Genomic DNA, 15,346 nt, shown 5'->3' on the forward strand with positions numbered 1-15,346 from the left:
ATTATTATTGTTTTTAAATGAATTAATACACAACTTAAAAATTTCTCAGCTTTAATTTCTAATATGGTAAATATTGATAGCTATCTCCCATCTACACAGAGGCTCTTCTGGGTCCTCAATAATTTTCAAGAATATAAAATAGGGGTCCAGAGACTCAAAAGTTTGAGAATGCCTGATGTGGAACAAGGAGGCCTCTTAACAGCTGGGGTCCTTGTCAGGCCTCTCTTTCATTGGTAGCCGAGTCATTAACAAGATGTCTCAGGGTAGTGCATGTATGTTGGAGATAAGTCCTTTGGACATGAATGGCTGTAGTAATCAGGGAAACCCCACCTACACCCCCATCCACGGTGTTCATGACTGTTTACCTGGGCTGTAACACACCAAAGCATCACTTCTTGTTTGCAAGCTGAAAATGCCCTGTGGAAGGCAGATGTTAGGAGGACCTATACCCCTCTAAACTGAGGGTGTACATAAGAGCAACTCTTTTTTTTTTTTAAGATTTTATTTATTTATTTGACAGAGAGAGACACAGCCAGAGAGGGCACCCAAGCAGGGGGAGTGGGAGAGGGAGAAGCGGGCTTCCCGCGGAGCAGGGAGCCCGACGCGGGGCTCGATCGCAGGACCCTGGGATCATGACCTGAGCTGAAAGCAGATGCTTAACCGACTGAGCCACATAGGCATTCCAAGAGCAACTCTTTTCTAAACCCTAGCTCATCTTCTCTCACTTGGAGAGTTTCTGGTTACCCCTCTGTCCCCTTATGCTCACCTATTAATTAGAATATAGGCATTGATCTTTCTAAAAACACTTTGGTCCTATTTCTCCCTGATCAGAAATCCTTCAACTGTTCCAAATCAACTTGAGGAATTAAATCCTAAAGTATTATTAAATCATGCAAGGTCCTCCTGGTCTGGTCCCTCCCAGCATCCTTACTTCCCATAGCCTCAATCAGCTACTGGAAGGTTCCTGAAACCCCAGGATCTCTCTTGCTTTGACTTTTTGTCTGTGTGGTGCCCACCCTGCACCCTACTTGTGCCTGAAATGTCTGCCTCCTTCCTTGCTTCCTCTTGTCCTGCAAGACTCAGCTTAGGAGCATCTCATCTGGGGAGCCCCACTGACTCCTCCTATCAAGGCCACTAGAATGTTGTGCTCCCTGTCTTCCCAGCTCCAGGGCTGAGGCCTCGCCTGCGGAAATCAGAATGTGTTGGTTGTTTATAGGCAGTGTCCATTCTCATCGGTCAGTTCCTCATTCTGAGTGCTTGTGGTCCGTACCATCCTGCTTGTTCAATATTTTTAAGACTACCCCTTCCAAAGGCCTTGAAAGAAAGCACTCGGTAAATATTTGTTGAACAAATTGAAATGAACAAAGTGATCTGGGCTTCAAAGTCACAAAGTGCGTTGGTTTAAGGCCCCCACACTCAGGCCCCCCCATCTCAGAGCTGGTGACTAAGGCACTTCTATTTTACCACTGGGCTGGCATTTGAAACATCCTGCACTGCCCCAAAGTCCGAGCTCCTCAGCCAATGGAGTTTTCTCTGAACCACGCAATAGCAAATAATCAGAGCTTGAACTCCTTTAACAGTCAATCTCTTTCCAACTTGCTAGATCTTCACACACTTGTGCTGTTAGAAGCAGAAAAAACCCCCACCCTACAAAGAAATGCATTGTATGGTTTTTTTTTTGGGTAAGTCAGCAGACATCCTTGGACCAGAGGGATCATTACTGAGGCCTCACCCTTTGTGAGTGTAATTTAACAGCTCACATTACAGGTTAAGCTCCTAACCCAATGAACTCAAAGTGCTCCAATTACTTAAAAAATTATGCACTGGAGTCAATACTTTTCGTAAGTTGCTCAGAAGAATTGTATTCTAAATCCAATCCAATCACTGCCTCTATGTTGGGACACCCAAAAAACCCCAGTGGCTCTGGATCTGGACACTTTCTCATTGTTCATGAAACCCCACTCTAGGGTCACCCCTGACCCAGGTAAGAGTATGAAATTGTTATTTGCATGCGGATGGGCCATCTGTGGTATAAACAGGAGTGCCCCCCCCCACAGAGAAAGCCCAGACCCCTTTCCCTGACAATTAAGATCATTTACGCTCTCCCCTCCAGCCTTGCCTAACCAAGTCCACTCATGCCGACAGATGAAGGTCAGGCCCATCTGCTCCAGGGAGCCTGCCATCCTGGCATGACACCGTGCTGGGGCCGAGTGTGCCTATATGAACCCTTTCTCACTGTGTTAAAAGGCCCAGTGAAGACTTGGTCCCCAGTGGAATAACTAAATGAACAAAGAAGTTCAATTGATAAGCTCAGAAATACCAAAACCAGCACCAAATGCTGTTGGATTGATTGCTTATGGCTGGCGGATGGCAGATGTATAGCGGCCTCATTTTTTCCATTCATCTGACAAGTGTTTACTCAGTGCCTGCTGATGTTCTAGGCTCTGCGGCACAGGCCCCAGCACGTCACACACACACGCATGCACACATGCACACACACGTTTACTTGGAAAATCAGGGAATGCAACTTCATAGGAATTACCACAGTGATAAGAATTCTCCAAGAAGAAACAAGAAAGAAGCCTCCTTCTGCCCAGTTCCCTACAGAGAGCTGAGCCAGCCTGGAATCCATGGTCTTCCTGGAGTCTACCTTCTGGGCCTGGGAGTGAAAGGGGCACCTGTGTCCGATCCCGGAATGGGGCTCACGGGCCAGGCTCTGCACTCTCCCCTGGCTGCCTCTGCTCACTCCCAGTGTGGTCAGACTGCCAGGCTGTCAGGCTGGCCAGGTGGGCAATGCCACAGGATAGCAGGCGTGTTCCGTTGGCAGCCAAGATCCAGCCTGGGAGCTGCCCGCCTGCTCAGACAACTCCTCTAGAAGCTGCTTAGAAAAAAAAAAAAAAAAAAAAGAAAGTCAAGGAAGGCAGAGTCTTGGATGATCGATGGGCTGCGTGTGTCTTTCTCTTGCTCCTGTGGATTTTTCAATCGGAAAGAAGGGGCTTATCTCTCATTTTTAATTGATTTTAATGTGGCTCAGCCAGGCTAGATCAGATCTCAACTCCTCTGTGGCCTTCGATGAATGTGTGAGGAGCTGCCTGAATGTTAATAAGACGGGTTGAGAGAAGCCAGAGAAGGAAATGAGGCCATTGTGTGCCTCCTCCGTTGCTCTTGGGGCTGAGCCGCCAGCATAGACCCATCTATGGATTTCTGGGGTGGTTGTGGATATGGGATTGGGGCTAGTTTGGTCTCTAGATGATGCAGAGGAATATAAATGTGGTTGTGATTACGGCCTGGAGGGCTTCTGGCTCAATCCATTACAAGGTTCGGGGCCCCAGCTAGCTAGCCTGCCTCTCAAAACACTTACCCACCCTCCTCCTGCCAATTCCCCTCCGAAAAGCCTTCTTGGTGCCTTAGCATACTCTTGGAGGGGGCATACTCTGTACCCCCCGACATCAAGGGTTCTCTCACTCCCTCTGTTGTCCCTCCTCACCACCAAGCCTGGCTGGGCTCTGCCTTCTCTGCATTAACTTGGACGGATTGCCAAGCTCCTCTGGTCCTCAGCTTTCTCCTCTTAGATGGGGATAACAGCATCCACCACTGGGCATTATTTGAGGCAGAGAGCTTAATGCAGGGAAAGCACCCAGCGCTGTGCTCAAAGCAATAAATACTCAGGTGTTATTTCTTTTTCCACCCAACCTCCCTCTTCACCAGGCCAATTGTGTCGAGAGATGCAAGCAAAATAATTGGAAACGGGAGGAGGGCTGAAGTGGTATCCCGTGGGGATGGACTCAGGCTCCTGTTGGAACCACATGATATGAGCGTTAATTGATAAATGCCCTATCCCGTTTTCTTGGCTGGGAAGGGATAATAGGCACCTTCCAGGAGAGGTTCTCGTGCTTAGCTGCTAGAGAAGAGATACCCAGGGAGATTTCTAAAAACTGGTGCTGGGGCTTGTGGCCCAGAGTCTGACTTAATTGGCCTGGGTGGGCCGGGGTTGATAGAGCTTGCGAAGGTCGGTGAGGTTAAGATGGGGTGGGGAGAAAGAACCTATCCCACAAAGCAGGGGCCCCTTCTCGACGACTTATTCCTGTAGCTCTGCAGCCATCCCAGGGGAAACGCAGCACTCCCTCGGGGGCCCCCAGAAGCCCAGGTGGCAGGTGGGTGGGTGTAGGAGGGGGCATCTGTCTCTCCGTGTTCCTAATTCACTGTCTCCTTCCTATGGTTCAATGAGGAGAGCTGGTGCAGCTCTTATTACATATATGCTCATCATTTTCCCATACAGACTCCCAACACCCAAAGGCTGGTTTCCCAATATGTACAAGCTCTTGAACCCCCTTTCACCAGAGATACCACAGCCCTCTAATTCTCGCATGTCCATACAAATGTGGTCAAAGCCAGACTCACTGAAACACACATATTTACAAACATCTCGTCAATAACTGAAGGGTCTGGGATTTTCTCTACTAGCAGGCGAGCGGGTTAACCCGTCCTGGTTTTGTGGATGCGGGCAGAAAACACAAGCTTCCCGAGTCAGGGAGGCAGGACAGTTTATTTCTGACAACAATCACAGTCGCCAGAGTCACAGTACTTTAGTGCCGGTTCTGAACCCTAGTTCCCCCAGGGTGACGCGAAGAGGATCAGGTGACACCCCACATACAACGGGTTGCACTAGAGGGAGGAACTCCAAGCTTAGGACACCTGCCTGTTACAGTAACTACGAAATGTGTCTGCCCTTTGCTCAGGAGGGAGATGCGAATTCTATCTACCAAGGCTGTTTGCTCTACAACATCCTTGAAAAGATAAAAATGGGGGGCTCCTGGGTGGCCCAGTGAGTTGAGTGTTGGACTCCTGGTTTTCTGCTGAGGTCATGATCACGGGGTCGTGGGATCGAGCCCTGCATGGGGCTCTGCGCTCAGCAGGGAGTCTGCTTGAGATTGTTCTCTCTCTCTCCCTCTCCCTTATGCCCCTCCCCCCTAAAATAAATAAATATATAAATCTTAAAGAAAAAAGAAAAGAATAGATAATCCAGAACAAAGGGTATTGGCGCTCACTTTGCAAGATGTGCATAAACCTGAGATCTGGGGGCGAATGGTCTCCTGCCACTTACGTCCTCAGATATGCATCCCTATAGTCTGATACACCCCCAGTACACATTCACACAAGCATGAACTCACTTCAGTGTGCCTAGAAGTCCACACAGCGTCCTACCAGCCACAAAGCTTAGGAAGTGTCTGGGCAGGAGGGTTCAGGATAGCACCTTTCTTCCTTGTAAAACTGAGAATGCCTAGCTTGAGGCCTCCGACTGGAATCCGTTCTCCACATTTACTTCAAAGTGGCCCAGAAATCTTTTTTTTTTAAATTTTTTTTTTAAATTTGAGACAGAGAGAGAGAGAGAGAGAGAGAGAGAGAGTACAAGCAGGGAGGAGGGTCAGAGAGAGAGAGGGAGAAGCAGACTCCCTGATGAGCAGGGAGCCCCAAACGGGGCTTGATCCCAGGACCCCGGGATCATGACCTGAGCCGAAGGCAGTAACGACTGAGCCACCCAGGTGCCCCTCTTTCTTTAAGATTTTATTTATTTGAGAGAGAGAGGGAGCCAGAGAGAGCATGAGTGGAGGGGAGAGGCAGAGGGAGAAGCAGACTCTCCACTCAGCAGGGAGCCCGATGCGGGACTCGATCCCAGGACCCTGGGATCACGACCTGAGCCGAAGGCAGACGCTCAACCGACTGAGCCACCCAGGGGCCCCCTGTCATTTGTTTTCTTGGCTTTCTCACCATTCTAGGCTAGGAGCTGCTCTAAACCAAGGCCCTTCTTGGACTCGCTTGTCCTCTCTACCCTCCCCACTCCCTGCCACACACAGCTCCAGGTAGAAACCCCGGGTCCGTGACCCCTCCTCTCTCCACCAACACACACAGCAGCACTAGGGAACTTTCTCAGCTTCCTCCTGTGATTTCAAAAGATGCTGATCGCTGTCAGCTGCATTAATGAATCACAGCCCAAGAGGCGCCAACCTTCCTAAAAATATCTGAGAACCCTCAGTACAGAGGGAGGCTGCAAAGGCGTGTGCATCCCTGACGGAGCCAGCCTGCCCTGCCCCGACTGCCCAGGCCATCCCCACCCGCTCTGAGCCCCACAAGCCTGAATTGGTAGGTGCAGAGCCACCTCCAAGAGAGCCTTCATTCACCCCCACATTATAGGGGGGGAAACTGAGGCCCAGAGGGGGGAGGATCCGAGGCTGAGGTCTCTTGGTTCCCAGTGAAGGGCCCTGCAGGGTGCTGCTTCTGTGGCCAGCAGCCGGCTGGGGCTGGGGAGGAAGAAAGCTCCTCTGTCTAGGGTCCCGGCTGGGCTGGCCCTTGGTTGCAATGGGGCCCCGGCCGCCCCACGGATCAAGTAAAGAGTTCACCAGGCAGAAACAGTTCACCAGGGACAGGTGGGGTTAGGGGGGGAAGGCGAACAAAGCCATGATGAAGCTATCTTCCTATAGCAGGTTCATGCTTCTCAAGCAGGGGAGACTAGGATTGACCCCCAAGATAGAGAGTGGCGGGGGATAGACTTAGTTCTGCTCTAGAAAGAGCGGAGTCCATTCTTTTGAGATTCCTGCACTGGATTCTTCTTAGCACTCCCCGACCCCCCCCCCCCCCACCCCCGACTCCCATCATAGAACCCTGATGGGTCTCACTGGCAGCTCCAGCCTTGTTTCTGCATGGTTGGTCCCCCTCAGGACCAGTAGCAGCTGCACCTGGGAGCTTGCTGTAAATGCAGAGCCTCAGGCCCTGCCCTGGACCAGCTGGATCCGATCCTCAAGGCATTCTTACGCCCATCAGGGTTCTGGAAGCTCTAAGCAGCAGGCCTTACCGGGCAGTGACTCACCTGGCAGGGGACACCTGTGGGTAATTGCACATAAATGGTGTGATTGATTGGGGGGTGTGTGTTGGGATAGGAAAAGGTGGGACCTGAAGATGGCAAATCCATGTGAAGAGTAGAAACTGCTACCCAGCTCCTCTGGAGAGATGAGGTTCATAGGATGATTCAATCTGGGAAAATAAGGCGTGAGAGATTTTGTCCTGCCCTTTTTTTTAAGGCTGGGAGCTCCTCTGCAGTCTCTCTCACAGCTGCTCTCCAGGCCTAGCCCGGGCTCCCAGCCTGACGGGGAGCTCACCACTACTCAGGCGGTCCATCGGAGGGGGACAGCTGTGGGCCTGGTGAGGCCCCCCCTGACAGGGAGCAGAGCTGGCCTGCTCTCCAGCCCTCGGTCCCACTGGGGCTGCTGGTAACCAGGCCTGTCCCTCCGTTGATCCTCGGCACTCCACCACTTTGCTCTTTCTCTAGTTCCAGAAATAGTCTATTTGTGCGTGGAGAGTCTTTTTCCCCACTGTGCGTGGAGGCTTCTGCAGAGGCAGAACTTGGGCTGCTGGGGCTTACAGCACTGGCCTCATTCCTCCCTCCTTCTGGCCACCGGACAAGGGGGCACCAGGCAGCCTTGGGGCAACCAGAGGCATGGGGAGGTGGCACCTCCCTGGGTCTTTGGAAATGGCAGACGGGGGTGGTTGGCTTGTACAACATCACCCACTGCTATGGGCAGGGCCCCAGGAACCCCAGTGAGCCCTGTTAAAGACAGCAGACGTGCGGGGCACTGGGGTCCCCAAAGTGCACTCTCCATGGGGCTCCTGTTCCTGACCTCAGGACACCTCCGACTGCCCAGAGGCCTTAAACTCGTACCTTCTAGAGCTGAACTCATCCTCCCCTGCCCTGCACCGTGCTGTGTCTCATCCTTCTGAGTGGTGCCACTGGTACCCAGAGTCCAAGCCACAACCTAGGGGCCACCTTCGGCTCTGCCCTCCTCCCCCCTCCTTATCTCCTCCATGCCTCCTGTGGAGTTCCACGAATTCTGGGATGGGTTCTGCTAATTCCATCTCCTTCAGATCTCTCTTCTATTTTCTCTTCCCTGCTCCATTGCTACTGACCCTATCTAAGCCCTTGAACTTTTTACCTGTTGCCTCTTAATTGGTCCTATACCCCCAGTCTCTCCTACAGTCTACCATCCAAACGGACGGTGGAGTGATCTTTCTGAAACATAAACACTATCACAGAAACCTGCTCGTCTGCAATTCTTCAAACCCCAGGCCTGTGGCACCAAATTCAGTCTCTTTAGTGGGGCCCACAAGGCTCTCAGGGTTTGGGGGGTCGAGGGGGCACTATGGGCTTTGAGGCCAGACCTGCTAGGGCCCAAATCTTAGGGTTCTCTGCAGCCCTTCCTCACCCCTCTGCCCACCCTTCTTTCTCCCCTCCAGGAAGAAGGCACCCCTGCCTTTGAAATCTCTTCTGCTCCCCCAGAAACTTCCCTGTCCCACACACTGGTAACTCTTGCCATTGTTACGGATCAGGTCCCCAAATCCTTTTTGAGTCTTGCAAAGTTCTCAGCTATGGAGTTAGAGGTCGATGGGGGTCCCCCTCCCCACTCACTGCTGCACTGTGGAGTGGAAGCACGGGCTCTGTCCCAGGGTCCTCCGGCTTCCTGGAGGAAGCAGACAACAGTGTTTCTGAGATGTAGCTGGTTCTCCTCTAACTTTTATTTATTTTTATTATTAGTATTTTTTTTTCTCCTCTAGGTTTTAAAAGTCAAACCAATTTCCCTGTGTTTGGTCTGCTCGGGCTTCCATAACAAAATACCACAGACCGCATGGCTTGGCCACGGTTTATTTCCTCACAGTTTTGCAGGCCCCGAACAAGGTCCGGCAGGGCCGGTTTCTGGTAAGGGCCCTCTTCCCAGCTAGCAGATACTCACTTTCTCGCTGTGTCCTCAAGTGGTGGAGAGAGAGAGCCAGCGAGTTCTCTGGTGTCTCTTCATATAAGGACACTAATCCTGTTAGATCAGGGCTCCACCCCTATGATTTCATTTAACCTTGATTACTTACAATGGTGAATGCTGCATATGGAAGCTTAGGGTAGAGACCCTAAGTCCACTGTGCACTTGAGTGTGTTGTAGGCCGTGTGTCCGTTGCGGTACACAGCCCGCCATGTGTCCATTCTCAGTTGGCCAATCTCTACAGCTACATCCGATACTAGTTGTGGACACATGGCTCGGCTCTCGTACCGCCGAGCTTAGCATTCACACCGGGCTGCCTCCTGAGATTCCACGGACCCGTCAGTCCATAGAGCTGTAGCATCCAGGGGCTGGTGGAGAGAGAGGCAGGGCCAGGGCCCAGGCGCATGGTGGCAGTGCTATGCGGGGGAGAAAACATTGGCCTCAGAGCCCAGGGACATTGTTCTGGTCCCACCCTGTCCCTGATTCAGGCAGGTTCTGATCTCTCTCTGAACCTTTTCCCTGTTTACACAACGTCAACCCCCATGGGCCCTCTGAGCTGGGTCACTCTAGAGCTGTGCTGACCAATGGAAACCTGTGGTTATTTAACCGGCCTGCCACTCCCCCTGCTTGTGCTCTCTCTCTCTGTCAAATAAGTAAATAAAATCTTAAAAAAAAATTTTTATTTACTTATTTGAGAGAGAGAGAGAGATTGAGAGAAAGAGTGGGAGGAGGGGCAGAGGGAGAAGCAGACTCCCCGCTGAGCAGGGAGCACAATGAGGGGCTCGATCCCAGGATCCTGGGATCATGACCTGAGCCGAAGGCAGACGCTCAACCCACTGAGTCACCCAGGTGCCTGGAATCACCTGGATTCTTATTAAGGTGCAGACTTGGCCTCCGAGGCTGGTGGCGGGGCAGGTTCTGCATCTCCGACAAGGGGCTGGGCTAAGCCCAGCACCTGGAGCAGCAAAGACCTATGGTCCTGCTCTGCATGGTCGGGGTGCCGCCGCATCAGCACCAGCCCCAGTGGGAATGGCTGGCAGATGCAGAGTCTTGGGCCCCACCCTGGACCTGCTCGCTCAGAAGCTCTGGGGGTTGGGCCCAGGAATCTGTGTATCCCCTGGCCCTCCAGATCAGTCAGATGCACATTTCAGTTTGAGACCTCTGATCTAGAAGGCTGAGTCCATCAGGGGTTCCATGAAATAGTTGCTGAAGTTCAACATGCCCTGCTTTGTCCAAACTCGCTACCCTGAAGCAAAGACACGGAGCCTTTGTCCTGTCCATCAGAGCTCCATCCTGCTCTCTGGGCGCTCAGGACAGGGTTGGCAGCAGGTCCAGCCTCTGCCCACGCCTTATCCGGCCTTGAGCTCACTCTGCATCTGGAGCTCCCCTCTCCTCCCAGCAGCAGCCAAGGCTCTCTCGGGGGGAGTACAGGGCTACAGTGTCCAGCCACGGATAGGTGCTCACTTTTGAAGCTTTACCCCAGAGGGAGGGCCGGTCTCTCCCACCAGCTCAGCCGGCCAACAGAGAGGCCTCAGCGCCAGATGCTTGAAGTGGAGGCAAGGGCACAGGCAGCTCAGGATCCTGAACACTAGTGGCCTGCAAATATTGCACGCTCCCCTGTGGCGCACATCTCTTGGCTGCCTTCCCTGGCCCGCAGCTTGCTCTCAGCCCTGCCACAACTGGCCCTCCACCAGGCCGCCCAGACGTTTCCAAGGCCACTGCGCCCTGCCACTCCTGTTTCACTTGACACACGGTCTAGGGATCCCTCCAAGCACCCTGGCCCCTGCCAGCCCCATCTCCACAATTACTGATCTTGGGAGAGGGTACCTCTCTGCCCATACCACGCCTGACCCAGGGGTGCTCAGGAGGCTGCCTCTGGGGCTTGACCCCTGCAGACATCTGCAGCCTGAGGCACACCCGGAAAGGGCAGCAGTGGGCACCTGCTCCCTGCCATAGGCAGGCCAGCTATGCCCTGTGGGACACTCCCGGCATGCCCTGCAGCTGTTACGGTGCTAGAAGATAAACGTAGGACCTCTGACCCTGCTCCACCCGCGCTGAGCAAGACCCTCCCGGGACAAGCCAAGGCCACAAAGTAGGCCAGAGCAGGAAGTTCTGTCCCTCTTCTCAGGATACAGAGAGAGAAAGGGCAGCCCAGAGAGAGCCAGAGACCCGCTGGGGCCACACAGCACTCTGGATGCTGAGCCAGGCTTGAGCTGAGCCAGGCTCACAGGCCGAGGCTTTTATGGGAACAGCCATCACCTGTAGACAGAAGCTCTGGGCTAGCAATTTCCCAGGCATAGCCACTCAGCGCAGTGGTTATGAGGATCCTATTTTCCTAATGAAGAAAGAGCTTAATGAGCTTGTCAAGGTTATGCGGCTAGTACATCTCCTCTAGGAGCTCTGAGCACTCAGGGCTGGACATGACCCGTTGCCCAGGACAGGGACACTCAGCCGCTCTGCCCCGCCCACCACTGACCGGAAGCTCCCCCTTACGGAGCCCTTCCTGAGGTGGCCGGACTTATTCTCTCTGTGGTTGAGTTGAAGCTGTTTCCCCGTGACAACTATGTGCCCCTCACTCTTCGTGGCCCCTCTCCCTCTCAGAGCCTCCTGACATCATGGGATTCACAGTGATGGGGTGTATGTGCCAGAAACCACCTCTCAATTGCATTATCCAGCGAGTATTACTAGCCCATTTCACAGATGAGAAAAGCTAAGATTTGGAGAGCTGACATCGCTGGGGGAAGGCCACCTCCTTAGTAAGCAGTGGTGTTGGGATTCAAACCCATGTGGGTGACCCCTGGGTTTGAGTTTTCAAAACAGGCCAAACTGCATCCCACTTAAGGTGCTACTTCTGGAATGAGGGGCAGAAGCTTGGAGCCCTCAACCCGATCCCTACTGGACTGCCTGAGGGCAGCCTTGAACCACGTTGGGCAGGCAGGGCCTGGCAAGGGCTGTGTGCCTACCGGGCAGTAGGGGGCACCCGCAGGGCACTAGCCCTGGGACCTCTGCCCTGCCCCCCACCCCAGCTGCTCAGCTGGGCCAGACAGCGGGGGGGCCCCCCCAAGGAAGGCAGGCAGTGCTCACAGCCAAACAAAGGGGTCTGCAGTCAGACACTTCCTCACTGCACAAAGCCCTACTTCCACCCCAGACACAGACCTCGGCCACAAGGACCCCAAAGAATGCCTGGAATGTCGTGGGCCCAGACAGCCTCCTGCAGAGGGGCGTGCTGGCTTTGTGTGCAGTTTGCCTGGACAACTGACCCCAAGTTAGAAAGGTCACTCCCTGACCTGTGACCCTGCCCTCTCATTCTGTCTCTGGGGGAAGTCCGGGCTTCCCTCCTGGGAACCTCAGTGTCCCTTCCATGACAGGGGGAACTGGCCCCAAGTTTGCAGCACCTTCAGGAAGGAGAAGAGGGAGAACTGACTGGGAGCTCATACGGATTGTCCCCAGGAGGCTGGACCCTACCCTGAAGACGCATCTGGGACCCCCTCCTCCCCAGTGTGGAGGCTCCCTGGGCAGTGGCCCACCCAGCCCCCACCTCCCCTGTTCCCCCAGGCCCCCCCACACACACACCTGCCGGGAGCCCTGACAGTCCTAGGAGCAGATGTGAATCCCGCCTCACGAGCGAGCGTGTGTGCTAGCAACGGAGATGGACAATAAGGCCAAACCTCATTGTGAGGCGTGCTTCGGAGAAAGAGAGGGTGGTGCTGGGTAGTGGGAAGCCATCTCAGTCAGTGTGGTCAGGAGGTTGGAAAAAGAGAAGTTTGAGTGAAGAGTTGAAGGAGGTGAGCCTTTTGGGGGGAAGAGCATTCCAGAAAAAAGGAAGCAAGTACGAAGTCCTGCTTGTTCAGGGCACAGCAAGAAGAGCCATGTCGGCAAGGGGAGGCTCCTAGGAGCCAAGTCCAAGGGCGATGGGGGGCAGAGCGAGGGCTGGGCCATTGCCAGGTCTCAGTGCTTATTCTGGCTAAGATGGGTGCCCTTTGGGGGTTTTGAGCAGAGGGGTGCCGGGATTTAACATGGCCCTCTGCTGCCCATGCAGACCAGACTGGGGGTGGAGGCAGGAGTCACCCGAGGAGGCTCCCAGGCCCAGTGGTGGCCTGGCCAGCCTGCACACATCTCTGCCTGTCCCACGGCAGCCTGTGCCCAGGGCCCGGGGTTCTGCAGTTGCCAAGTATACATCCATTCTACACTCAGTGGACAAAGCTCTGGGCTGGAGCACAGGATGGGACTCACGGCCACAGGACACTGTGCCTCTCCCATAGAGCCCCCTACTGATGGGGAAGCAGGCCCAGGCAGCCTCTCCTAGTTCTGAGCCCCAGAGCTCAGGGTTGAGACCTCCCTGTGGGCACACCACACCCTCTCTACATCTGGCTCAGCGCCTGCCTGCCGTCCAAGAGGCCTTCTTGCTGCTCTAAAACTCGGCCCCGAGTCTGGCCTGTGACCCAAGGACCCCAGCGCCCACCTCCAAAGGGCACAGGCAGAGCTGGTCCGGTAGTTGGGAGAGGGACCCCCCCTTGGGGTCAGCAGAGTCAGGGGGGGCCCTCAGGGACCCAGTGGGGCCAGAAGTGGCAATGTTGGTGGGGTTCTTGGTAAACTGAGAGTCAGGGCCCAGCCCAGCGCACCCAGGCCAGCTGGGCCTTGCCCAAGGTGGCAGAATGAGTGAACATGCAAAGGAGAGAGAAAGGGGGCCGGTGTCCACCCTACCCCAAAAGCCAGAGACACATGTTCAGCTTGCCTGTGACTCACTTTTCCTTAGCAGAAACCTGTTTTTTCCTTCAAACTCACAGACTTCCACCTTCAGACAATAATGTGTTCTCAGGAAGTTACACGTTTTGTTTTTCTGTGCAAGCTGCCGGGGGTGGTGTTTGTTTTTGAAACGTTTTATTGTTATGGGGTCTGTGCGCCATGCTGGCCCTCAGACCAGGCTGACCCCTAAATAGAATGGCCCTAAATGGCAAATAAAAACACAGGACGTGCAGCTACATTTGAATTTCAAATGAACAAATACGTTTTTAGTCTAAGAACGTGCCATGCAATATTTGGGACATACTTAAACTAAAAAAAAAAAAAAAAAAAAAAAATTCTTTTATCTGAAATTCAAATTTAACTTCTTTTTTACTTAGCCACCTGCCCCTCAGTCCACTGAGCATGCCACTCCTGGCCACCAGCCCCATGAGTCCCCGAGGCCCCTCCTGAGTCCACTGACCCTAGGGAGGGTCCCCCGTCTCCCAGCCACTGGCTCAGCTCTGCCGGTGTCCCCGGGAGGTGGGCCCTGGGGCCCTCAGGTCACAGGCCAGGCTGGGGGCTGAGCTCTGGAGCCGCCACGAAGCTCTAGCCCACGCATCCCTAAGCCTTGCCCTGCTCCCCATCTCTCTTTCTCTCCTTTCAGCAACGACTGACAAGAGGTGCTGTCCCCTGCCCCTTACAGTCTTCCTCCCTGAGGTCAGGACCCTCAACCTGGTCCTTCAGGAGGAGTTGTGCCCTGGCCCTGACCCCTGCCCTGGCTTTCTGGCCTCAACACGAGGAAGGCAAACCAAAATTGGGCCCCTTACAAGGGGGGCTGCCTCCCCCTGAAACAGTCCTGCATTGCTGCTCCCTGGGCACGAACTCCACTAGGGCTCTCGAGGCCCCAGCACTTGCCCCGAAGGGAGCACTTGAAGCGGGGGGGGGGGGGGGGGGGCTTCTCCCTCTTTGCTGGCTGAGATACCTGAATCTGGTATCCCACTTCCATTTGAAAGCATTACAGCCTAACTATTGAGGTACGTTTGTTTCCAACTTTATGGACCCCTAGAACAGATGAAATACCTCTCTTCTGTCCCATCACCTCCAACAGGTCACCCGCAGGTCACTGACCCTGAGCTCTTTGGCTCACTTATCTGGAAACAGCCTCTGGACACCTGCTTTCGGCAAGGCCCAGCTTGGTCTCAGGGATTTGGACATAAAGAGGCTCCACTGTGGCCTCAAGGAGCTGAGGATGGTAGGAGAGAGATGGGTACATGTCTCATCACCTTATGATGATTCCAGGCTTGCCACGGCAAGAGTTTGGGGGCTACCCAAACCGAGAAAGCAGGGTGAGTTTCCCCGAGGAGGTAATGCCTGAACTGAGTCCCTAGAAGTTAGTTAAGATTCTACTGGGGAAGGAGAGAAGAAATGGCATTTCAGAAAGGGGAGCAAGGGAAGCAAAGGCCTGGAGGCTTGGGAGCGAGTAGCTCTCTGAGCGAGAGGGTTTGGGGGAGGTGAGCCCCAGACGGGCAGCAGGGCAGGCCTTGGATGCTGGCTGGGAGCTTGGATTTTACCCTAAAGAGCCGCGGGAGGGCTAGGAAGGATCGCAGAATTCAAGGAGGGACCCCTGCTCACCTGAGCCATGATAGGAGCAGCGGGGCCACTGGCGGGGGTGGGGAGGGTGTCCAGGTTCTAGAAGCAGGGACTCCATCTCCTTCATCACTCACTCCCTTGTAGCCCAGACCTTGCATGCAGCAGGGGCCCAGTGTTTGCGAAGTCAACTGGGGTCTGAACAGACAGAAATCTCTGCTCCCTAAAAAAGA

At 54.0% G+C, this 15,346-nt stretch overlaps 1 protein-coding gene across 1 annotated transcript in view; it reads right to left on the bottom strand.

Moving 5' to 3' along the window:
• Window positions 1-520: 520 nt before the first annotated feature.
• HS1BP3 (HCLS1 binding protein 3) overlaps window positions 521-15,346 on the bottom strand; it is an 88,866-nt gene continuing 74,040 nt past the window's right edge. Inside the window, exons 7-8 of the transcript XR_012379636.1 lie at window positions 15,159-15,336; window positions 521-2,878 (exon numbers count right to left, since the gene is read on the bottom strand). The gene's annotated coding sequence lies outside the window, so the exon portion shown is untranslated. The remainder of the gene's footprint in view (window positions 2,879-15,158; window positions 15,337-15,346) is intronic.

Source organism: Callorhinus ursinus, unplaced genomic scaffold (genome assembly GCF_003265705.2).
Source record: "Callorhinus ursinus isolate GAN/ISIS: 27379988/994484 unplaced genomic scaffold, GSC_fseal_2.0 scaffold10, whole genome shotgun sequence".
Classification (NCBI taxonomy): domain Eukaryota; kingdom Metazoa; phylum Chordata; class Mammalia; order Carnivora; family Otariidae; genus Callorhinus; species Callorhinus ursinus.